The sequence below is a fragment of the Cydia strobilella genome, chromosome 16 (assembly GCF_947568885.1).
Source record: "Cydia strobilella chromosome 16, ilCydStro3.1, whole genome shotgun sequence".
NCBI lineage: Eukaryota > Metazoa > Arthropoda > Insecta > Lepidoptera > Tortricidae > Cydia > Cydia strobilella.
In genome coordinates, this window is record NC_086056.1 from 11,747,479 (window position 1) to 11,775,062 (window position 27,584).

Consider the following 27,584-nt stretch of genomic DNA (forward strand, 5'->3'; position numbering starts at 1 on the left):
TGACACTTATGGCCAGTATGGCCTGTAGTTACTGACACAGTGACACACATAGCGTTGGAGTTAATTCACTTACTTTCAAAGTTTGTGCTGTCTAAATTAATTCACAGCCTTAAAATGTATGCGTTGGTTCCTTCAACTTGCCGAAAAGGTGCCTCCCGAAAGTTAATGATGCAGCTTGCATTTTGGCGATTTGGTAATAAAATGCAGCCGCCATAAAAGAATCCGGTTATAAATGAGGAAAGGAACTCATTTATTTTCGGAAAGCCAAAAAAATGCCAAAGTTTAAGTACAATTGTACGTGTTTCGTATTTGCATGCTTGCATTCTTATACAATTGATCATTATTCATTAGGTAGAAACGAAATCTCATTTTAACCTTCTATAAAAAAAGAAAAAATATATTAACATATGTTTTCTCATTTTAACCTTTCAAAAACATCCATCACTATAGAATACTTAATTTTTAGGGGTTTCAAAAAGGGCGCTCTCTCAGAATGAGCTGATGAAGAATAAAACTTAACGAATAATGGCAAAAAAAATTTCTTACATATATCTAAGAAGATTAACTTTACTAACCGCATAAATGTTGACGTTGTGAATCTGTATTAAATTACAGGCTGTATTGGTTGAATATAAATAGGTAATACCGCTTCAATTTACTTACTTATTGTGGAAATATAACCTTTGCCTCGAGTTTCCAACCAGTTCTTTACCTACTTTGTAAATAGGCATACAATATTTTTTCACATTTCCTACCTTTTTTCCTAACTTTTTTCACGACAAGCTAAATAATTTCTCATATTATTTATTAGCTCATTTAAATATCACAATATCAGTAGCTATTATAGCAAAACTGACCTAAATCATAGGCCCTGATGTGGCTAATTTTCATGAGTAGTGATCGGTAACAACTTTTTAATTTCATGGCAGCGTTGTTGAGTTAAAGGCATCTTTTAAGTAAAATTCAGCTGAAATTATTAATCAGGTAATGACCGTCTCCTAACAAATTGTTACTTTCCTTTACTTTAACTTGACCACGCTGCCATGAAATTAAAACGTTGTTACCGATCACTAATAAGATAATAATAGGATAAATTGCTGTTCAGTTGGTAATAAGAAAGTGAACGGAAGATTTTTCTTCCGTACTTTAGGGGCGCGAACTGCAATTGCGTTTTAGTTTAAAGCGAGGTTTAGACTAGCAAGAACTTGCATGCAATTTACGTTACATTAATGACTACTAAGGTAAACTGCAAAATGTTTATCAGATACAGCAATGTAATGAAAATTGCATGTTAGTTCTTGCTAGTCTAAACCTCTCTTTAGTCCTTTTTTCAAATTTTGTTTGCATTAAAAAATATATCATGCAATATTTATTCACTGCAGAAATTTGTTACAAAAAGGTTTCATAACTGCTTTATATTGTGAACTTGACAAACGACACCTGAGAAAATAATCAATATTTCATAATGCACATTATTTCTAATTAATAAAACGACAAAAACACGTGATATTTATGATTATGTCAACTCAGCGGAAATGGTAGTAAGGAGGTATTCTATATACAAACATGAATGGGCTTGGGCTATATATAGTATACATACATACACGGTGGCAAAAAACTAAGTGCATTCCCGGTGCCAGGGAGGTTTTGGGATTATACTGAGCAACTTTTATCAACCACGAAATCGCGAAAAAAAATGTACCCTCCCATAGAGAATGGACCAGCCAAAATGTATGAAACAGCCAAAATGTATGAAACAGCCAAATTTTTTTTGCCACCATGTATGTAGTAGTCGTATGTAGCAAATGACAATTTATGTATTGTAAACAAGGTTGTTTATCAGAGTTTACCCATTTTCAATTCATATCAATAATAGAATTTAAATTTTATAAAAACGTTACTTATTTTATTTAAATTTACACACTTCTATTTTAAATGCCGTGCCAAACTCCCAAAAGCAAAAGTGAAGTAAAAAGGCGGGGCCTAATCGCTTCAACTATACTTGTTATTAACAGTCTTTGGCACAAGTCATATCTGCTGCTCGAACCATTACGGCTCCATAAAACGTTCTGTTTCTGTTAAACGCAAACGCGCAGACTAAAACGAAAATAAAAAAGCTGGCATGGCTGTTGCTACGCGGTCCAAGGTCTTCGCGGCCGTGGCCGTGCCCCACCGCGCATGTGCAAACTGCACACCACTGTATGCACTCATACATGCACAAGGCCATGTACACGTGTCACTACTTAAGTCAAAAGGGCGTAAGAGTAAGGTACTTTAAATGTTCCTGCGCTCTTTCGGTATTGTAAAGGTGTTAGTTGACTTGTGTTGGTGAACACATGACGCGTGATTAATGATGGACGATATATGCAGTGCATGGGAATTTGGACGTTCTTGCGCGTGGCGTTTACGATGATCTTTTTGTAGTTTAACATGAAACGCGCATGAGAGAAGTCTCAAGCGTTGTTTGCAATAAGGTGGTTTTTCTTATGGTATGATAGAGTTGAGTTTGTAGTTATGTAGCGACTGCGTTTGGTCTGAATGTGGAAACTCCCGTATTAAGTACTCGTGACATCCGCGATGCATATTGTGAAGACTCGAGTCTATGTATAGCGCGTGATCTTTGTTTAATGAATGTCGAATATGCTTTATGTCCTTTTCTCCGCTGATTAAAAATTATACGAAATACATAGTTATTTTAATGTATACATTTTAAATATTTGAATTTAAGTTTTGTTCTGTTTGTTACTGCCTATTTTTTATTTTCTGTGGCATAGAAAAATGTGTACCTATGTACGTATGAACATGTTGCCACGCCCTAGTAGGGTCCATGACTACTTATTTAATTTTAAGAACATCTGTAATACCATGGTTTGCAACAAATAAATGATAATGAATAATCATTATCATTTATTTGTTTTACTTTCATAAGAAAGTAAGTAAAAAAAGTATGTTTTCAAACAGGGGGTTTGACGGTACTTCGAGGGGTCCTGAACACACATGGGGGTTAAGACAGAAAAAGTTTGAAAACCAGAGTAGCACTAAACTCAGATTTTTAATCCAAGAGCAAAAAATAACCTCACTCTTGTATTATCGCTATCGCTCAGTTCTTGTATTTATGTGAATTATGTAAAAACACGCTGATCTCATTAATTTATTAGTATTTTAAGTAATTTCAATCAGTTTATTTACAAGAGGAAACATCATTGTGTAAGGTCAATTTTTTAACTTCATAAAAAAGCTAAGTAGGTATAATTTAATTAATGTCATAACCGGGTCTAACGCGATTAAATCTCATTATTTTACCTTTGTTTCGACGTTATGACATTAATAATTATGTGTACAAAACACGAGTTTAAAGTAGGTATAATTTGTTTCAACTCCTAATGAAACATAATCGCAATCACGTGCAAATGCAACTGTAAAATGCACTTTTTATTTACACCGATACGTGCTACTCGTGTACTGGAGGACTTTTAAATAAGGCTTGCGTCATCGTCATCTAAGGGCAATCAGACCACAATATTGTTATCTTACTTGTGTTGCTTTATTTAAATTCCTTGTTTATCGGAAAACAAATTAAAGCTAAACATTGTTATTAAGCAATACGTTAGTAACTGGTAATGTATTTCTTTTTATCATAAGCATTTATGTAATTTACTCAATTTTATCATATACCGCCCCGGCTTACACGAAACCTTTACAAATTATACACTAAAACCTTCCTCAAGAATTCCTCTATTGATAGGTGAAATCCACATCAAAATCCGTTGCGTAGTTTTAAAGATCTAAGCATACATAGGGACAGACAGACAGCGGAAAGCGACTTGGTTTTATACTACATGATACTACGTAGTGAAGAGCCACCAGAACTAGCCGCCAAAATACAATCGAAATTACGCCATAATAGGGTATAAATTTTATTTCAAAAACAATTAACAAAAACAAACATAATAAAACTTAACCTATAGGTAAAAAATTTGGCCTAAATCGCCGTCAATGGGCAAGGTGCCCAGAAGGCTGGCCGTATTTCCACGCTGTATAGCGATACTAACACGCTGTGCGAAATAGTGGCCAGCCCTCTGGTCGCCCGAGGCCTCTATTAGGCGCGTCGCCAAATCTTTATACAGCCGACGCGCACTTGGCCCCCATGGCCCCAAGGTTTCAACGTCAAACGCCGCAAATATGTAGCTACTTCCTAGGATGGCATATTTGCGGCGCTTGAGGCTTTAGGCCGAGGATGCCGCAACGCCAGCGGTGGCGCTGGTGCTTAGAACATGGGACGGTGCCACGGTATCAACGCAAGTAGCATCCCAAACTCCGCTAGTTTGGGATGCTACTTGCGTTGACCCATGCTCCAAGGCACCAGCGTCATTCCGTCAAGCCTCTTGCCGTCGTCCCTGGCCCGCCATAATTAAACATAAAATAACACGAAACTTGACATGAACATTCCACTAACATATAACTATGTCTGGTGCTACTTTTCGTTGATAGAAATTGTAATAATTGGGAAATTGATTAATGAAGGCGGCGTAAAAAGTTTGAGAAACTGCGTGCTAGACAATTCTGTATTTTTTTGCCATTTCTACTGAATGCCTTTACACCTACGCTATTGAATGCCATTGTAGTCTAGGCAAGCTAGTTAAATACGTAAAGCTCGAATGTATAGAATTCCTTATTTTTACGACTCTACACAACTTGTTGCAAAGGAATTTCTCAGAATTGTTAATGTTTGTCGGTCGTATTTTACAGTACAGCGTAAAGAAAATGGGTAATTTTCATAGGAAATGTCTGTACAACACGACACGTGACAACAAGTGACTAGTTTTAAATAAATGCTCTTAAGTGTAAGTCATGATGTCATGATGTTGCTTATCACATCACGTTCTTTCGCTTTTAAATATAATTAGGTAGTTATAGTTTACGTAGACATACTGTAGTTAGCATGACGTTATTGCAAATACATACAGTTCTAAGTTACTCATTTCCATTGATATCGAGTGAAGTTATGACCTAGACTATCGCAACATGGTTAAATAAAATACGTATCAATTTTATTTCTATGTTATTATGGTGAATCACAAGCTCTTTCAATCCTAATAGGAGTAAAATAGTGCCCCAAGTTTTCATTTCCATTCCGTTACAATTTTTCATACACTTCGTATGACAGTCACGGAATGGAAATTTTTGTTCACTTTTTTCTTCTATTGGGATCGAAAGAGCTCGTGATTCTGAGTAGAAATAACATAAAAAAACCCAAATTTAAAAAAAGTGTAGGGTTCCCTAAACCCCTTTTGCCATTCACCGTAGAATTTGACAGATAGAGAGAGATTGACGTTATATTACCTTACCAATATTTAAGGCTAATAAGGTATACTGTCCTTAAAATTTTGTATGAAATTAAAAGCAAATATCAGCCTTCGTGAATTAAGTATAGTAAGCTTATTTTAAAGACTGAACTCTTAAGTACTAGAAATAAAATATAATTTTACTAATGCTGTAATTCTGTAATGCGACAACATGCTAAAGACGGACCATAAAATTTGAGGCAATAAAATAAAATACCCCGATACCCTTCCTTAATCAGTCGGATTATAAAACTAGACCACTCAGCACAGCGCAGCTGTGTAGGTAACATATCTAGTCCCTTTATTGCAGCCGACCACAAGTCCAATCAGTATCAGATGTCTCATGGCCGCTCGTTTTAATTGTTAGCAATTGACTGCGTACGTCTAAGTATAACTATTGCTGTGTTTAGAACACTGGCCTTAATCTAATAAGGGTATGAGGTCTGCCCTTCAGGATGGATAATATGGATTTAAGTAGGTTTAGTTTAGCCGCCTAGACCAAAGTCGACTACGTCTTGACAAATTTTTTGATGCGAGGTAGAATGACCACTATAACCCCCTCACTGAATCAAACCTTCACGATTTTCACGCATTATTATTTAATTTAACGGGACTTAGTATATCAATCGCCGGTTGAAAAACCAATTATCGTTAGTGTTGTGTTTCATCCGAGTGACATCCCTTCCTATTGTGCAAAACGTTCGAGTTGATAAAGGAGACCAAGTGCGGGTAGTTCGAAAAACTCGCGCAGCTATATGTTGATGTCAACTTTAGCCAGTCTTTCTCCGATATCACGACAACGAGGACAATGCGGCCTCATAACGGCGGCAGGCAATTTTAAAGTTTAATCATATAATACGCGATCCCGTCCCGTTATAATAAATTAATATTATATGTACCTTAGGAATGTGATCTATATTCCCATATTCTATATAAGTCATAAAATGTGAATTCTGTTAAGTGTGCAATGGATCAATTTTACCACGGGATGCCACGCTTATAAACGGTGTAAGTAGTAAGTTTCTCAGAAACTAAGAATTTGACAGCTATCCAGTTTGGTAACAAGAAACTAGCATTAATATTGTACAGAACAAAATTGTGTAGATTTCCGAAGTGGGTCAGTGACGTGAAATTAGTTTATATCCCGAGGCCGAGGCTGACCTGTTACCCGAGTGGCCTGTTTTACCTGATGACCTATAAAACTAGAAACTCGATAGGCTTAGCGTAACTGCCAGAACTTTTAGGTGAGCTAAATAATGTTTGAAATCCAGTTTTACGTGAAATCACTAGACATGAGATTTGGTGAAAAAGTTGAATACTTCGCTTTGTGATGACATAGAAAATGGATTGCTAAATACAGCTCTATGGGACCATCTCACACACTTTACAGCGCCAGAAAAAGGTTGGTTTCCTAATGCGTCTACTATGTCACCATTTCTTTTCTGCATTTTGATTTCGGCCCAATCCTCGCAAAGTTTACATGCGGCTGGATTCATAAGGCCTGTAGCTAATTTTACATCAAGTGGAAGTGTAAAGTTGTAAATTGTTTTACCTTGCCTTGTTTAATGTGAACCGCTTTTTATAAAAGCTCAAAAATGTCGCTGTACTACCGCCCAACAATAAAGAATAGAAATTAAATAAACCATACCCGACAACAACAGATTTATTATCAAGGATGAGTCCAAACAATAAGCAATATTGCACTTACGTGGTGGCAATTAGACACCTACAGAATGCACTTTTGCAGCAGAATAAGATATATGTAGAATGTCTGTTATTATATTATTGTGTTAATATTGCTCATCATTTGTGTCCATAACTAATTTATATTCTGAAATTTGCTTTCGGACTGTAGAGATGTCTCGATAAAGTAGGTTTACTAATGTTACATTATCCTTATTCACTGGAAGGGGAAGATATACCAAGGTATTAGAAAATCCCTATCCATGACTCGGTGACGTCAGAGGTCAGGATAAAGCTCGGCGCATTGTATTCAGTTAGAGGAGACGCGTTTGAGTCACTGTCTCAAGGTTTCCTCCCATTTTGGTGATTCACCCTTTGACTTACCTATACTTTTACCCCGTTTTTTTATGATTAGACATTTTCTAACCTCAAAAGTCACTATCACTACTTTAGACTAATAGAAGTAATTAACTTTTTCTTCCGAAATGCTAGGGTTGCGGTACCGTAATATGCATACCTGGGATGACTCGGGGCACTTATACTAAAGTGACGTAGCAAAATATTTTATCGACAATTAAATATATCGATGTTACTGTCAACATATAGATGTTACTCAACATAAACAAATATTATACTTTTTTTCACCGAAATCAACAATTTCAATTACTTTTTACATTTATTTTAGCAATGTTTTTTTCGAGAAAAGCAATGTTAGAAATTTATAACACCCCTAATTGCAAAATAAATACACTTGACAAATTAAAACATTTTTTTTTTATTGATTTCATATTGTGATTATATTGATGGAAATTACATCGATATACTTTTATTATCTTAAGAGGCTCTATATCGGACATGATATCGAACCTCTTTTTAGTAATCGAGGATTTTTCAGTGAGTACATATGTATAAATATATCTTTGGTTTATTGCATGCATAGGTCACCAGGCATGACCCAGATAAATCCAATTCACAGAGGATCTAGGTTCGCGAGCCCTGGACGCCCTTTGACATTTCGTGTAGGCGGAAGCGCATGCGTCCTGATTCCCTCCCTACAGGCGTGGGTAGATGACGCAGAGCCTCGCTAGGTTTTGCGCCCCTGCTTGAGGTTATTTTTAGACTGATTTTAGCTGGAACTTGATTTTAAGTTTGGGAGATTGACATGGGACGTTGGACTGGGGTTTACTTTTGGAGCTTTAATGTGGTTATGTTTTGAAGTTATTTTTAGTTATTGTTTACTTAACGTTGGTTATAATATTAGTCGGACCATAGAAGTGGCCTACCGAGTGCGCCCGTGAGGGACAGAACATACGCAATGCGACAATATGATTGGTTGAGTAGATTTGTAGCCCACCATAAACCATACAAATTTACGGTGGGGAATAAAAAATTGAGACTGTAACAAGGACAAACAATAATAACGCTTTCTCTGCTACTCCTACTGAAATATACATAAGACTATCCCGTTCTGACAGTTCCTCCCACCACTCATGCCTAATCCGGTTTTATACTAGATTCATGAGTCGGACCAACCTAACTGAATAGTTTTTCAATGAGAAAGTATGGCAATGGTGACACATTACAGGGTGGCCCAAAAATACGTTGACAAAGTTTTTTCTAATTATTTTATTAAGTACTTACGTAACCAGTACAAAGTAAGTTAAAAATTACAACTTATGCAACAAAAATTTATTGTCTTCAAAATAGCCTCCTTTCGCTTTGATACACAAACGTTTGTTAAAATTTTCAACGATATGCCGCAGCTCATCCAAGGATATTTTTTCCCATTGTTTGGTAAGTGTTGCTTTTAGAGCGTTTACACTTTTGTGTTTAGTAGCCAGGCCCTTGTCTCTAAGATTGACCACAAACTATAAACTATATCAATTGGATTTTGATCAACCGAGTAGGGTGGCCACTCTTTTGAACTTATGAATCCCCGGAAATTATCTTTGCACCACTGCTGCACACTACTGCAAATACCACCCCAAAACATAACTGAATCCGGCTTTTGGCGATGAGGAATGACTGCGGCTTCTCCAAGGCGACTAGAAGTGTAAATTCTGTAATTTTGGTGATTATGGGCCTGTTCAATACAAAAAAGTTTTTCATCAGTAAAAAGTACATTTTCCCAGTTTTTAGTCTCGGCACGTTGCTCAATCAACCGACATCTCTCTAAGCGAACTTTTTTATCTTCAGCTTTCAAAAAGACTGTTAGTTTTAATTTAGTTTAATTTTTAACTTATTTTGTACTAGTTACGTAAGTACTTAATAAAATAATTATAAAAAACTTTATTAACGTATTTTTGGGCCACCCTGCCACTCCCCCACTTTGTTCTAATCGAAGTCAGTGCAAAGTTAACTAAGACGGACTTTAAATTGGCCTGCGCTCGCACATCCAATGACACTCCCTCGTTTTGTTCTATCGCTCGGGTAGCGATTGAAACAACGCTCTTGTTTTCCGCACTACAGCCCTCAAGGATGTCCACTAACAACGAGCTATTATGTCCGCCATCCATTGAGAACGATGTGCAGAAATATAGACGTTAAACATTAAGGCATTAGGTTCAAAGTTAAATGTATTTTATGTCAAAGTCGAAATTTTGATTGTAGAATGTGGAGAATTAAAATCTGGTATACTATGATTGTAACAATGTAACATTACAATACATACTTTAGATTATCTACTATTTACACGAATGCAAAGCCAACAGCTTTAGTAACATGTATGTATGAATTAAGTGCCCCCTTTAAAAACATATACATACCATTTTTTTTAATTTAAACATCTAAACATAAATTAAATAATGGGTATATGTTTCTTTAAGCCGCTAGGCTCACAAAATACACTTATATTCCAATTTTTATTCAAATATACCTTATAGTTTTTGAAATCAATGGCTGTAACATAAGGAAAGACGAACGGACGGGCGAACAGACGGCCATGACTTTTCCTCATTTTGGCTACGGAACCCTAAAAAATCGGCCAACTGCGAGTCGGACTCGCCCACCAAGGGTTCCGTACTTTTTAGTATTTGTTGTTATAGCGGCAACAGAAATACATCAATCTGTGAAAATTTCAACTGTCTTAGCTATCACGGTTCATGAGATACAGCCTGGTGACAGACAGACAGATGGACAGACGGAAAAGGATTATTTAGTGTTTTCACTTCTAGTCCATTAAGTATATGAAGACAGTTGGCTTTAAATAATTTGTTTTCTCATGTTTCAGATAATACAACTCAAGTCTGGAGAGTGGAGAGCAACCTGCACTGCTGCAACCTACTCTCAAGTCTCAAATAAGTTTTCAAATCATAGGTAAGTACCTAATATGTGTTAAAATATTATGATACTAAACGAACGATATTATGATACTATTAAAACGAACGAGACAGGTGTAAAAAGGCCCCAAACTATAAGCAATAATATACAAATACAATAATGCAATAAATCGATTAAAGGTACCGGCCAGAGGTCATGTTTCCCGGAAAAATCTTGACACCGCGAAGTAGGATTTTACACAGACGGTACTGCGACATCTAGCGGGTAATTCGAAACTCCTCACAAATAAAACTAGGAAAACAAACCTACAGGGAAGTACAATCAGAAACTTCCAAAAGTAAATTTTACTTGGAACGATGAGGTTTAGGTATTTTGCAGATAATAAAAACTGCCTCATTTTCCCTCACTGCAGTATTTTATTTAAATTTAACAACTGTAAAAAATATTGCACGCGTATCTTACTTGGATTGGTAACAGTATTATTTTCATACATTTAGTATGTCCACTGAATCCACTCTATGACTAATATATTATGTTAGCACATATCGTATGCCCATCATTGTATTCCCACGTTCATAGGTCTTTACTATCAACGTAGACTTTTAAAATTTACTAGCAAATTATAAAATAGGACTCGGTTTAATATTATTGGACGTAAAATTTACTTTTATCTAGTATCTATTTATATCGATAAGACGAAAGCGTAAAGGCCAATTTTATATACTTACCTGGCATATAGGCAAGAGAAGAGATATAATAATGCTCGGTGTAATTTTTTAGGTAATACAAGATATAATAATTATATTTTTGCGATTATACTCATTGCTATAATCAACTTTTACTATATATTCTGTCCTCCTCATCGATCGATTTCGATGACGGTGAGCCCAGCAAATATGGATTACGCCTGTTATGGGCTCTAATGTGGAGGCCGAACTTGGTTTAAAGACTCTTTTGCAGGTGTTACAATAAAGTTGGCTAGACGCATTGTCGTATACGCGTAAGAGGTCTTCGGTCTCTCTTTACGTTGTTGGCGTTTGGCAGGTATTGAGGCGGTTTTTCCTCAAACGATTTGATGTGGTTAAAGATGGTAGACCGCCAAGGTGACCTGTCTCCAGCAAGCTCCTCCCAACGCTCACGGCCCGGCCACGAAATCGCGCGGCGGCGGCAGCGACAAGCGGCGGCCATAGGTTGGAGCAAGACACAGCGATCGGACCATGGTTGCCGCCGCCATCGACGTCGGTCGCGCAATGTCGTGGCCGGGCCGTCAGGGTCCATGTTGCAACCGTTCAGGTGTCGTTTGAGCACGTCCTTATAACGCAGATGCTCACCGCCGTGCTTCCGCTTGAGTTACACTAATTCAGAGTAGAAACACTACTATAGGAGTAACTCTGAAATTACACTGGCACTCATAGCAAAAATTGCAAAGTAGAGAACAGTCGCGTACTTATACCTTGTATCACCTCAATAAATACATCCTATATCATTATTGCAATACCCCGATCGTCATACTTAAAAGTAAATGGCAGCTTTCGGCACGATAAAAACAAAAAGCGTTGTTACAAACTCACCCTTACATCACACCCCCTGTTCATTTACCGATTCCTGACCCCTGCCATCATCGACACTGACCTATTGTAGGCCTTACTGCAACGAGTTAAGGTACTAAAACAGTCAAGTTACGTGTGTTTATGTTACACGAAACACTTAGTCGGGGGTATGTTTTAGAGGGCGCTGTCCATAACAACCACCGTGTATATGGGTTGTTTATACAGTTTCCCCTGTTATGCCCAAAAAAGGTTTGGGGTGCTAAATAATACACATAGGTACCTATTATATGCTGAAAATTGTAAGTTATAGATTATAACATTTTATTAAGTCACACTAACCATACAATCGAAGTTACGCTCTCATTTTATAAAATGTATATAAAACGATATATTTTGATAAAGCCACCTCCTTCCTTAATATGATTTCTAGTTGATTTAAAACCATTGACAGCGCAAATAAAGATGTTATTTAACATAATTTCATGACTAAAACAATTTAATATTATAATGTCTACCTATTGTTAACTAACCTATTTAGAATACTGTGTCTTTCTTTAAAAGAATTATAAAAAGAAACACAAAAATCTTAAATACAAAAAATAGTAAAGGTTTCGCGAACCTCTGTGTGTGCGATATGTATTATCTCAATTCCCAACTATATTTTGAAAACATTTTTGTACTCAACAAGCACTCGACAAGATTTATGCACTGAATGATGATTATTATTGCTCGTATATTATCTATAGATATCAATTATCTCATCGATATACTATATGTACTACTTATAAACGAACACACCCACATTATTATGTATAGGTATTAAATGAATTGCATTTGTACACGTGTCGTCCTTGGAACGTTAAATCAAAAGGACGTATAAGACAAGCATGTGCCAGTTAACCACTTAAGTTATTTTTTATTAATGCGTATCATATAATTTATTATCATAAATCATATTAGTCCTTTAAAGTCTTTATACATGCGATTATAATTATACGAGTTGAAAAAATCAAATACTTGATAAATAAATTAAAAAAAAAAATATATATATAAAATAAAATATTATCTCTTTTATATGCGCTTCCAATATTTGAAGTCGGTGCCTTTTTCTTCGGTGAATTTTTCATACATTAAAAAGATAGCTTCATAAAACTGAATCCAACACCTATCTACCTAAATATATCTAAGTAATAAAATTCGCCGTATACTGCTGATGATTTTTCCACAGTGTAAAAGTATCTTTATTAAAGAGATTGCTGGTAAATTGCATTGTCATCGCCATTAACAGAACAGAAGAGAGAATTGGCCTTGGATTACCTATTTACTTATAAGCAATAAATTTGTACTACCTACCTAGTTACCTACATATATTGCGTCGAATAATGTTCCTTATGACAGTTACATTTTATATGCCGTAGCTGCCACGTATAATGATTGTAGACATTTTTTAGAAGTTTAGCACATTAACTTACATATTAAAAAGATGTTTTTTTTTTCAATTATTTTTGAAATTAAGCTTTACCGAAAGAAACTTGAGGGGACTATCACAGGGATCATCTTATAACGCAAAAGTATAAGTTACTTTCATAATTAAATTTTGACGTACATTTTATCTATTCTGCTCAAAACTGCGTAGACTAAGAACACTAAGTTTTTAATATATATTCGAAACAGAGCCATCTACCGTAAATGAACTAAACAACCTCTTGGCGCGGAACGCCGTGCTATATATAATAAACAACACACGTTGTTGGTTCTACGTTCTACCGAGATGTTATTTAGTTCACGCAGAGAAACACAGATGGCGGGCATGGATGTAGTTCAAAATTAAGGACCTTTGTACTTTATCAAATTAACTTTCTATTTTTGAATTATCGCAAGCACATATAACTTTGTAAGTTTGTACGTGTTAATCTCTATAAACCCACTTACTTTTCAAGTTTATTAACTTTAAGTTAAATGCTTATTTATACAAATACAAATAGTTTATTTGGTTTAAATCTCCCATTAAGTATAACAATACTTGTGCCGGGAGAGCCCTTATTTATAATTGTTTAATGATGATCAAATATTAATGTTTTTCAATATATTTTAGTAATGCCGCATAGATAGATTTATTTATAATTATGAGAATCATAAAATCTTTGTCCTGTCAAATTTTCAAGAATATTAAAAAGATACAAGTAACTTTGTCCAAACTTTCCGCAAATTGCACATCAGTAGCCTCACGCGACGGTACCTATTTATCACATTTCTTCGGGCACACCCCTACATTTAATAAAAAGGATCCATACGGTACGTAGAATGTCAAGTCCAGAAACAGTCATCGACGTAAGAGATACAGATTATGACGTAAAAAGATAGGAAGAATAAGAAGAGGAGCATAAAGAAAACAGAAGAAAGAAGAAGGGACTATCGAACGACCGGGTGCCACGCTGTGCTCTCTCGTGATTTCGGTGAGTGAACACAGCTGGTGGTATCTCAGTTGTTCCTTAGTTCGTCCACGTATTGAAGAAGGAGAGAAAAAGTTGGCAAGTTTCTTCATAGTCCTACAGTAATTTTCTTCGGCAAAGCAATATTTGTAAATTTGCCCGCCGTGCGGCGCAGCGCGCAGCCTTTAGGCGGCGGCAAGTTTTCAATATTAAAAATGGCAAATGCCAGCGCCCAATCTTGCCGCTCGAGGGGTTGCTGAAAAAATTATATCGAGTGTAAGAAGATCATTAAAGGTTTTCTCCATTCGATATTGGTCTATCTATAGTCGTTTTTGTTGTTTTTTTATTAACATTTTGAATACTTGTATATTTTATTTGTATAGTTTTTTTTAGTTTTTTTTTCTTGTGTAATTTAACATTTATATTTATGTAATAGTTTTTTGTAATTTTGGATTAATTTTATTGTTTGTAAAAATTGACATGTAAAAGTGCCCCTGTGGCCTATTTGCTGAATAAATGTTTGATGTTTGATGTTTAAATATACCTATTCATATTGAATTAATTGAACAGAGATATTGCTTGGTTTGATATATGTATGTATGCATTTCCATAATTTTAATTCAAATTCAAATAATTTATTTCATAATAAAAATTCCATATACAATATTAAATTAAAATTAAATATGTTAGTAACAATACTTAAGAAACTACGTTAGTATACGAAAAATTAAATATTAATAAAATACATTAAAATTACAATTTTTATAAAATAAATTATAATAAAATAAAATTACAATTTTAATAACTAAATGCATTTACAATTTAAAATGTATTTCCCCACTATAATGTTATGTCATAGATTTTATCTGATGATTATGTAAATTAATATGTATAACTATTATGTGCAAAGGTTATAAACCAATGGCAATGCAATTTACCCAGTCAAGAAAGAACTAACAGTAATAAAATAAAGTTAATTTCATGCGAAAACTAGCGATAAATATGTAGTGAGTACCTACTTCAGAGCGCATTTTTTAAAGTGATTTTGAAACTAATACCTACATATTATGTATAATTCAGGATCAGGTCTAAGTTAAGGCCAAGTTCATTATGAATAGTAGTAGAAATAGTACTAATAGTAGTTTTATGTTTTAACTTATGTTAAACCTACATTCTCGTAAAGTAAGAGAAATTGAAATCCAAATGTTTTCCAAGATCTCTCAGCCGTACTCACGTTCGCACGCGCATATCACGCTACAAATATCATTAAAAAGGGCTTAACTCCATATAACGTTATAAACAAATAAGTCTTTTATATTAAAACACGCGCATTGAACGTGAAAGTGTTAATATCTGTGTACCAACTTGTTTTAATTTCATACACGGTGCTTGTGGAAATCAATATGTTGCTTTTATAAGCAGGCGAGGGCGACATGTTTTTGTCTTCTTTTAAGAGTTTGATTTGGCTAAAAGTATGTTCCTAGATTACGAGCCACTTCATTATTTACTGTTAGACCAAAAAATAAAACAAATACTGGTGCAAACTTTTTTAAATTTGCAATGGTGGCTTTACATATAGGATAGAGGTTCACCGTTTACCTAATGTATCTTCCTATATGTCACCCACAATTTCAACAATACAGGAGGCATCGCATACAACTTTATACATTCTCACATCATCTTACATATTTTTTACTTTTACTTCCATTGATTTACCTACACGTTTTGTCATTTCGACCGTGACGTTACGTGTTTGATTAAAGGTATAATCACCACTGTGTAGGGATGCCATATTTGTCAGGTATCCTGTCAACCTAACCACCAGAAACAAGCTAAAAGTTCCGATTCGGGTAGAGGAAAGGGAAGCCTATCTATGCTGTAACTACAGCATATGGTAGGTTTTTGAGAAATGACCGTTTAAGAAATGACTGAATTTTTACGGTGATGTGGACGTTTGTCAGGATATTATATTTTTTCATAATGTCAACCTAACTTCTGCGACCTTCCGGCCGGGATCTTGCGACCAAGAAAGTCAAATCAAGTTCGAAACGCGAGAACTTAGGTATTTAATGTTTTGTCAAGTCACTTGGAGTTAGGAAGCAACCTCAAAACTCAATCAGTGATAGCGTTGACCTCGACCAGCTTAACCTGCATTTTTCTTCTTCTGCCACTTTTTCTGGGTCAGTTAAGTTGGACACCCTTAACTTTCTTTCAAATATCCCAACTCCTGACTATCCCCCTTTCTCTCTTGCTCAATTTACTGACAGTGACGTTAAGAAGAACGTAATAGCCATCTCGTCTAATGCTGTTGGAGTCGATAATCTGAGCCGAAACATGATCCTTCCCCTCATTGACCTCATAGCTCCTATTATCACCTGTATCCTCAATAGCTCCATTTCTTCTAATGTTTTCCCGTCGCTTTGGAAAGATGCCGACGTCATTCCTTTGCCTAAAAAATCCAGTCCTTCCGCCTTCTCAGACTACCGTCCTATTTCCATTCTTCCTTTCCTCTCTAAAGTTCTAGAGCGTCTAGTACATCAGCAACTTACTTCTTTTTTGAACAGACACGCGCTCATGAACCCATACCAATCCGGATTCCGTACAGGCCACAGCACAACTACTGCTCTTGTAAAAATTACTGACGATATCCGGGCCGGTATGGATAATCGTAAGATCACGGTATTATCGCTTCTGGATTTCAGTAATGCTTTCAATACGGTTGACTTCGACATCTTGTTGGGCATATTGCGTTCACTTAATGTATCTCCTGCGGTAGTTGACTGGTTTCACAGTTACTTAGTAGGGCGTCGGCAGCGTATAAAGGCGGATTCCTATCGATCTTCGTGGTGCAACACGCTTGCTGGTGTCCCACAGGGCGGCGTGTTGTCTCCTCTTCTTTTTTCTATCTTCATAAACTCTATCACTTCCAATATTTTGTCCTCCTACCACCTTTACGCTGACGACCTTCAAATCTACTCTCAGGGCTCTGTTACCGATCTATCACAGACTATCTGCGCCATGAACACTGACTTGGAGAGTATTTTAAATTGGAGTAAACGTTACGGTCTCAAGGTTAACCCTACTAAAACTCAGGTTATAGTCATAGGTAGCTCAAAGCTCACTGCCCGGATTGATTTAGGTTCTCTACCTGCCATTGTGTTTGACGGTATTCAGATTCCCTACTCTCTCCAGGTAAAGAATCTCGGTGTCATGATGGACCAGAGTCTCTCTTGGGTACCTCAGGTGAATGAGGTTAGCAGGAAAATGTTTGCTGTAACTGCATCACTCCGCAGACTCCGTAATTTCTTGCCTTACGCCACTAAGATTGCGCTAGCTCAATCCCTCTTATTGCCCATATTAGATTATGCCGACATTTGCTATCTGGACCTTACGGAGGACCAGCTGAATAAGCTCGAGCGCCTCCAGAATCTCGGTATAAGGTTTATATTTGGTCTGCGCAAATTTGACCATGTGTCACAGTTCCGTTCTCAGCTCAAGTGGCTTCCTATTCGTCTTCGCCGTGACTCTCATGTTCTCGCCCTTCTCTATGGCATTCTCTTTAACCCCGCTACACCACCTTATCTCAAAGAGCGTTTCAAGTATCTCTCTTCTATCAGATGTTCTCAGACTCATATTCTTGCTTCTCCCTCATCTACTTCTAAATTTTATAATAGCTCTTTTACCTTCCGGGCTGTTCGGCTGTGGAATGCTTTACCAGTAGAATTAAGATTAGCTAAATCTCTCCCCATATTCAAAAATCAGCTAAAACTATACTTTCTATCTCTGCCTTAAGTTGCCATTTTATATATTGTATATATGCTTGTATAAATATATTATATATATATATATATATTGTATTGTATATTTATTTGTGTGTTAGGTTTCGTTTTAATACTTATATGTATAAGTAGTAATTGTAGTATGTGTGTTTGTGTTTAATAGTCTCCATATTTAGCTATTTGCACTACCTGTTGACTTTTGTATGAGTTCTACATTTCCTGCTACCCAAAGGTTGTCTGGAAGAGATCGCTTTTTAGCGATAAGACCGCCTGTTGTTACCTGGTTCTATTTTTTCTTTAAATATTTCTTTGTAGTTTTACATGTATGTAAAATGTATAATTTTGGTGCAATAAAGAATATTTACTTACTTACTTACTTACTTACTTACTTACTATTTAATGTTTTAAGCAAGTGCCTATGCACATTCACAATATTAAGTGGCCCAGGTTGGCCATTGCATATAAGAACATACCGCACTAAATCGCGGAAACTAACAATAACCGTTTTCCTCTAACGAATATTAAGTTCTCATCCAGGTAAAATCGTTTAATTACGTACATCCCGTCCCTAATTCACAAATAAAATTACCAAGCACTTTCCAAACCGATAACATCGCGAATATTATCAACACGACCTGTTTATAGGTATATTCCTATGTTTACCAAGCGCGTATAATTCGTAATAACCAATATAATTCAGAACTCGAGATTCGTAGCTACTACACTTAGCCAGAGATCTAGCTTAAACTTGTTTATCTGAGACAGAAGAGCCCTAATGAGGCTTGAGGCTTTCACCTGAGAAATGAATTGCACGACGCCAAGCTAAGACCATATTTGGTTCGGCATCAATCATTATGTTGGTATCTCGTAAGATGCAAAAGTCACCGGTTGTTTGGGCAAATGCGCTTTGACGCACGTAAAAGTAATATAAGCGGCATCGGCAGTGATACTTACGTTACAAGTTAGGCGCCAGATTAGTAAAAGTGATAAGATGCTAAAAAGATCTCTTTTTAAACGCGCTGAAAAAACAGTAATTACTTAATTAGGTAAACGTCCGAGCAGGTACCGAATACCGGTATATTTTTCATACTAATTAACTGGTATTCAATTTCGGTATCACGGTTGTTTATGTATATTTTTAACCGACTTCAATTTCATAGAAGGAGGAGGTTCTGTATTCGGTTGTGGCTATTTTTTTTTATTGCATTTAATTTAGCTAATGTGATCAATCATTATGCTTACCTAAATATTATTCTATAATATCAAAGAAATATTGTGAATGCTTTGAGATATTTTGATTTTTAGTTATACCTACCGGTAACGGTTCCTGCGTCCGAGTGCTTGTCACTGTCCCAGAACCTTTCAACTATTGGGTATATCATGTCTAGAACCGGGACATTTCCGTCACTTATGTTATGAACGAAACGCTAAAACGCAGAAAGTTAACTACACAATAAGCAAGTACTCACAGACAAGCAATTGCCCATGGCATACAACATTTTAACCGTACCATCGCCTACATGCCTCGTAGGTACGAGTATATCATTACCATTTACCAAAGCCTTTAATATCTAGGTTTCTATGAACCAACAACACCGTGTGACCTATAAAAATGTTTGCATATATTTCTGCGAAATTCCCGATCTATCGAAGGTTCCACGCTATGAACTACTGACCTAGATATTGGAACTGGATCCCAGATGGACCTAGTTTCACTGAAGCATAACAAATACTAGGTAGTAACTATGATATGTTCTGAGACTCTTCTTATAATAATTATGAATATTCCAGGAAAAACGACGAGTTAAGTTTGTTGTTAAGTTACACCTGCTATTATTGAAAAGGATATTTAATTCCATCCGCATTTTTTTATTTCCGAATTATGGTACCATTACTAATTTTACAGAATGTGTGGTTTACGTTTTATTATTGGTGCTACGGTACATTATAGGGGTTTTTACATTACTACGAGTACAACGCGTATAATACAATTATTTTTACAAGCTTCATTAAACAAACATGTATATATTTGTATGATTATTCTGAAATAAATTATCTCAAAATGCGTAATATTATCATTCTTTTCAACAATTTACTGTTCTACCTGTTTTTGCCGTATTTATTACGCAGGTAACTTCCTTGAGTTTCATAGCAGGCTGATCGCACTGTCATGACATGACATAATAACAGGTAAATCCGTGTTTAAATCAAAATTTCGGCGAAGGCAATTTAGTTTAATAACTATGTAACTCCCGGTATAAAGTACGCCTGGCGTCCGTTGGCTTGGGTGGATTCGGAAGATTGCGGGTCACTGGATGCGATTAGCTCAGGACCGGGACTAGTGGCGTACTCGAAGAGAGGCCTATGCACAGAAGTGGGCGATTAATTATGATGATCAAGTGTTAGCATAAAATCAAACGACGTGAGCTCTAAGAAGAGTAAGAGAGAGCAAGAAGCTGATTCACAATTCGTTTAAGTATAACATTTTATTATTTATTTATTTATTTCTGCCAAACTGCATGACAGTTTGTTGGCGAACGGTAGCACTCAACATTATTCCTTAATCTACTGTGTAAGGTGTAGGTACTAACATGCAGCAACGCACTTCACCGACCAGTCGCTGGGCCTTATCTCATAGCAACAAGGTTCAAAACTGGTCAGAGAACTGTGACGCCGATGGAATATTTGTTTCAATTCAAGTAACATACTTAAAATACAATCTTATATCTAGCGTATTATCTTAATATGTTTATTGTAAGGAAATAAAATAATATATAGCCAATAGGAACTAGTATCACCTAAATATGTTGCATTTTAGCTACATGTATATATTATAGGTACATACAGACTTATACAATCAGAATCTTATTATCTAGGGCTTAATGTCGATATTTAAATGGATTATCTTAAAAACAAATAACAAGTTAACACCACGCTGCTCTGTTTTTGTGTAAGTACCTGTCTAATAAAAACATTTAGGACAATAGGATACAACAGTCGTATTCAGATGGGATTAATATAATATAATTCAATGCACTAAACTCTGCAACCAGCGGCTCATAAAGTCTTTACAAGATTTACGCCCCTGTCATTTTGAAAACATTAAATAGATTCACAGTCAGACTACTTAATAAAACTGTCACATAACTTTTAACGGCGCAGTTATAATTTGTGCAGCAATCTGTAGTAACTACGCAGGCAGTAAACGATTGTTTAAGCCTAATTCTTTATAGCTTAATAGTAGGTAGCGTTGAAAAAACGTATGTAAATAACTAAATACATTTTAGCTAAAAGTTGAGTGGGGTTGTTGTATTTGGGTGGACGACATTCGAAAGATTGCGGGTCACTTCTGGATGAGATTGGCTGAAGCTGGCTTGAAAATTTCTTGGCAAAGAGTGCTTAAAAAAGTTAAAAGATTTGTTACAAAACTTAAAGATAAATGGAGGTGGTAGTGAATTTTGGAATAATGACGGTCCAGGAAATGTCAGGATTCGACACGGGCAAAGCAACAAAAATAAATGTAGATACCTATATGTGCACACGACCTTAAATTGCCTATTAGACATTAACCTCTTGTCTGTGTATGATATGGATCCCGGCCGAATTTGTTAGTCATATTTTTGAATTTTTCTTGAGAACGTCTTTTCTTCTCTATACAGCACAACCGAGGTTTTTTTAACCCACGATTTTTGACCATTACACACATACGAAACGTTAAGGTAGTGTGTATATTTTTTGATCCTCTATCTGTATCGATGTTTTTGAACTTAACTGTACAAAATGTTACTTACTAAATGCACACTGCCACTGCACACTACAGCGTGAGAGGCCGCGTAAGCCTGCTCGAGGCCTCAACGTTTCACTTTCAAACCCGATTGGTACTCGTATAGCTTCGGGCTATATGAGTACGTAGCGGGTTTGTCATCCCGAGTGTCATTTCACTTCGTAGTTCTGATACGTAAACTAATCATTCTGGATAATGATTTAGTCTTGTTAAATAAATTTAGGTTTGGAGAATTGATTCCTCATCAAACGTCAAGCTTTATCTAGTCTATCTATATATTTTGGAGCACCTAATATACCTATAGTACTTGTGGTCATCAATCTCGCTACGCTCGTGGTTTCAATTTTGGAATATTTCTCTTGCTTGCGTATCAATATTGACACGAGGGGTTTAAAAACAACATTGCCATTTAACAGCAAGTTTGCCCTCTTGTAAAACAAGGTAGAGCTCCATTAAAGGCTCCAAAGGATTTTTGATATTTAACCGCTTAGGGGATGAAAATGGAATTGAAAGTTATTAACTACTAATACGCAGATGAAATCAAGGGCGGAGACTGTTAGGTTATATTTCAAAACGTAACAGATTTTAATTAAAGATATCCTTAAAATCACTCGTAGGTATTTAGGCACAATAGTTCATTGACACGGACCAAGTAAATGCACCTTTGTTATCAAAGCACGTATGAGTACCTATACTGCCGTCATATCGTTAAATAATGTTTAACACATAGCAGTACCCATACAAAACGTTTGGACGACATCGGTAATTCACACACGTCGTTTTTCGATCGACTTATTCGGGTTATGACTTATGATATTTCGAAAGCTATGATATCATTAAGTCTATTAAAAATATACGCACTAAACGCCGTCAAAAATATATTTTCCTTACTTTGTAAAATATACTTAGTGCCTAAGTGAAAATACATTTCTGAACTATGTAGAAGTTACGTTACGTATTTTACAGTACATATGGTGCTACTTTCTCGCACTAGTGCGTCCAATAGCACTTTTCGTGCATGTGTCGAAAGTTTAAAGGGCCATATGTACTGTAAAACGTTGTACGATACACGTGCGAATAGGTAATTCGCAACTCGTGTCCTCCCTCCCACCCTGCGGTCGTGTTTTAATTTATCGCCACTCGTTTCGTATTTCCTCTTTTCCGTACTTGTATCGTAAATAACTATTGTAATCACAAGGTGATATTCTTTGTTAGAATAATACTGACTTATACTTCCAAATTAGTTCTTTACCTTTACATCAATCATTTTCATAAAATATGCTTGCGGTCTACGGTCTCTTGTCATGATTCCTTATACAATTTGAGAAAAAAGGTAGCCCTTATTTAAGTGCGACCGCAGACATTTTTTTCGGAAATTGGCCGACACAGCTACAAAACGACGACGATGATTGAAGGGCGGTAGCCAAAAAGTGCCGAATTTTTTGCCCAGGCCAAACGCGAGCTGGTTCAGCACCGCTTTTAGTGTCCACAGCTAGCCAAAAATCGACGTACCTACGTATATTATTAGACATTATAAATATGTCTCCGATCGGCGCCTTCAAGTCTTAATATCTTAGCTTTAGTAATGAAAAGCCTTTAGTTCATATAAAGTTACACTGAGATACGCTTTTCTTGTATCGAAAATTTGATGATTTTGGCGTCGATCAGGTATCACTCGGCCAAGCAATGCTCTTCTTATAACTTACACAGGCTAGCGTTCGCCTAAACCATCCAGTATAAATGTACCTTATATTAAACTAACGCTCATTGGTCTCGAAGTCACATTATTCTGGTTTGTACGAGTCGATGGCATGCAAGTAGAATGCAAGGCAAGCTATGCCAGCAGTATCTGGCAGACCCTTCGGAGGTATGTAGGTAGTGGGCAAGGGCGTGGACGTTGCTGTAATCTATTGTCTCGTTAATGATACGTCGTGCTCCAATTTGTTAATTAGATTCGGATTTTAAAGTTCGCTACGTGTAAAAGGGGTTTTTACCTTAAAGTTTACAAGAGAGATTACCTATGTAGGCACGGGGATTTGTCTCCACGGCGCATTTAATTTGCTAAAACTATATAAAATTGCACCGATTATGACCCGGATGGGAGTGATAAAATCACATTTGTAATCAAAAGGTACGCCTTTTTTGTAAAGAAAACTTGCAAACGAACCCTGACTAATCAGTTAACCATCGCAGCGCCATCTTCCACAGTATTTCAATAGGTATTAAGTATACGCTGTATAGTATATCGCACTGAAGATCTAATCCCGTTTTGCTTTCAGTGTTAAAGTTTTTGAATGTCAACTACAATGCGAAACAAATTGTTTTCAAAAAGAATAGCTTACTTAGCCATAAGCGTACATATTACCTAATTATACCCAAGGTTCCAAATTAAGGTATCTGGCATGAATGAACGATTAAAGAAGTTATTTTGTTCATTGCGTTATCGTGCAAGCATCTACTCTAACACTACATTACACATTAACACAATACATAATAAGATGGATGTGCGAATAGAAAACAGGCTTAAACCTAATTCATACATTAGCACGAAGTGCGGAATTTTAATCCGACAAATATACCGGAAAAACCGCCCTCTTCTGTTGCGCGCACGCAAAGAAAACGATAGGAGTGGCAACTAATTAATAATTAATACATGCCAAGTGAAATAGATATCTTTAGTTTTTTTTATTTAGGTACCTACTAGCAGCAACAGTGTTAACATACCATTGGTATGTTTTCGTACGATGGCTGACGATGAAACATATTTTTTAATACAGTTGCTCAAAAAGAGCTACTTTTCGTGGCTGTTTAGCGTGCGGAAAGTTGGTTTTCGCGAACTAGTGCTTTTTACTTTTACAATTGTTTTTTTTTTGTGATACTTACTGAAATATGTATTTAACATCTTGTAACTTACCTATGTTTAACAAATAAATCTTTGAATCTTTGAATTTTTTTAAATTTTAACTTGTTCCAATTTCTGACTACTTATTGATGAGTGTTAATATTAGTTTCCTTTAAACGTCGTAATCAACATAAAAACCTACTGTTAATGTAAGAATACGAAAAATATGCATATTTCATATTTTGTTACTTACCTCTTCAGGCTCTTCATCATTATAAGTATTATAACACGTTTATTTTTTAATGTTGAAAAACCGTTCTTAATAAGTTGTCTGAATGGAACGGAACGCCTGTCAAAGAAGAGGCGTATTTTCTTACTGCAAGAATGTTTTAAGTTTCCAAAGGCAGCATTCGATATTGTTTTTATAAATATACGATACACAAATAATCGTAAATAACGATATTTAGGTAATAATAGTACAATGTTTTAATATTTACAATTGTTTCTGTCTTATAGAACATGCATTTGAAAAAAAAAAACTTTCATTGAAGTGGGTTCAATAATAATAACAAAATCTATTCTAGTCGAATAAAAGCTAGAAAAACACCTCTTCATAATGTCAATGTCAATGATGTCAGTGTCACAGAATTAATAATATAAAAGTTTCTAATTCCATTCCTTACTTGTTGCTTTTCTTATTTTTTCGCAACTGTATTAAAAAACGTCGTTCGATACACGTGCGGATATGTCATTCTTCACTCGTCCCGAGTCTTGCCACTCGCCTACGGCTCGTACTATATCTCGGTACTCGTGAAGTAATGACATACTTTCCGCATTAGCATCGAAATGTACTATAGTTTAAAACAAAAATATTACTGACTGTAGGAGTTTTTTCGCTACCGTGAAACTGAGAATTTTTTGACCCATTGCGAAATCATGGACAAGCATATATAGCAGAAAAAAGGAAAGGGACACTTCTTTAATTTCTGGTGTGATTATTTACAGACGGAAGAGAGACATGCTAAGTGGGTGACAGGAGGCTAAAATAATGATGATGAATCAAGCATTACTTTTAATGCCGATTGGCATGAGATATAAAGAAAAAATCTCGGAAATATACTGGACAGGGGTGGAAAGAATAGGATGCAACTGAGTTAAACACTAAGATAGAAAAATGACGAAATACGTACATGTACGGAGTTAAGTACATTAGATTTACTGAATCAGAATAGTTATAATGTATTGTTAGTATAGACCTAGTTGAGAAGTTTATCTTATCGGCGCACTAGCACAGAGGCGAGTGTGCGCCAGGGAAAACTAAGCATGTCAGGGTCGACATTAGTACTTAATCTGTAGGCTGATATAGATTAAATTTGTTTATTAAATTATTCATAATAAGTTCGGGTTTAGCAGAAAGTCGCTGTAAGACTAATTACACAAGATGATTTCTTAACACATCAATCTTCTAAACCAGGGCATTTAAACTTGGAAAAAACTTACAACACTGCACTAGTCCGTTTCGGTATTGCACATAAAATTTGTTAAGTTAACTTTTTTGAACGTTAAAACAAAATTTACTAAGGGCCCACTTTTTGTTTTAATGAATATAAGAATTAGAAAATTGGTGGTCATATTGGAGGGTGTTCTACCATGCTTCAACAGCTTTCAACAATCAAGAAAGGGAGATAAAAAGTTCATGAGTTCCTCGAAGTCCCAGGCAGATTCAAAGCCATAAGGAAGCTTTAAGGTCGGCTGCTGCAACAGCTGGATCGATCGCTGGTCCCGCGTATCCATGGCGACCTGCAGCCGTGACCTGGAGCGGGGTGGGGAGGGAGAGGCGGGGAGCTGCATCGAGCGGCCCGGCTGCACCGAGCAGTTATTTCGGTGCAGCTGAATGGGCGCAGTTGTTCGCCGCGCCTCGGCCTGCGCGCACGTCGCCCGCACTCTGCTATCCTTTAGTCACGTCACCTGTTGCACGGTGAAACTCGTGGAAAACTCTTTTTCTCGCAAACGGACGCGTACTTTCACCGTTCACATTCCGCGCGCCATAACCAGTTTTCTCGTGTCATTATGAAGTGCTTAGACGCTGAGGCTTTGGTAATGCTTCGTCGTATCTAGTCATTTCGTCTCGGATTTCCCAGGGCTCGGGGTTGCCATGACGACGCGAGACCTAGATCCGCCCTAGGCCCCCCGCGACCTTCGCCCCCGCACCCCTCCCCCTGAGCCTAGGTGTCGACAATCGATGTTGTGATATTGGTTTTCATTGTTCCGACTTAATTTGCCGCGACTACCAATTTATGATATGGCAATCAAGGTATAGATTTCTAGTGCTTGAAAAAAAAAGTGAGTCCAATTTTCTAAATTAACTTTCAAAAACATTAAAGGACCTTGGAGCATTAGCTTTGCTATAATTTGTTGTAAAGATTATGTTATAAAAAGACTATAACAAAAGCCTTGCTTAAATTTGTGAGTACTTAAGAACAAACTTCATAGATAAACCAAATTCTTATCAGCTGTTGCAGTCGTGAAAAGACCAGCTCTGCTTAGTTAATGTCTATTAACAATTTTCTTTTAGTACATGCAAAAATTTTAGTCATTTAAAAGCTATTGTTAAATCGTAACCGTGCTATTTCTTTAAATAATCGCATTTTGGAGCCGAGGTGAGATATTGCAACTGGCTTGTGGCCAGGGATGCAGCGGCGAAGGTCATCCCGTGAGTGGGGAGAGTGGGGTTGTCAGGAAGGTGGGGGGGGCTTCCTATGCGCAGGTGCATCCTGGACCCCTGGTCCCAGCGGCGAGCCCCAGCCAGTTCCGAGTATATTATCAATTGCGACAGATTGAGTTACATTTAAAAACCGGGTCTAAAAAACATCTCTAAATTACAGTGTGG

The 27,584-nt window shown here is 36.4% G+C and overlaps 1 long non-coding RNA gene across 1 annotated transcript in view; it reads left to right on the top strand.

Moving 5' to 3' along the window:
• Positions 1 to 27,584, top strand: part of LOC134748641 (uncharacterized) — a 70,686-nt gene that overhangs the window by 14,311 nt on the left and 28,791 nt on the right. The window contains exon 2 of the long non-coding RNA XR_010128423.1: positions 10,258 to 10,343. This is a non-coding gene — a long non-coding RNA (uncharacterized LOC134748641). The remainder of the gene's footprint in view (positions 1 to 10,257; positions 10,344 to 27,584) is intronic.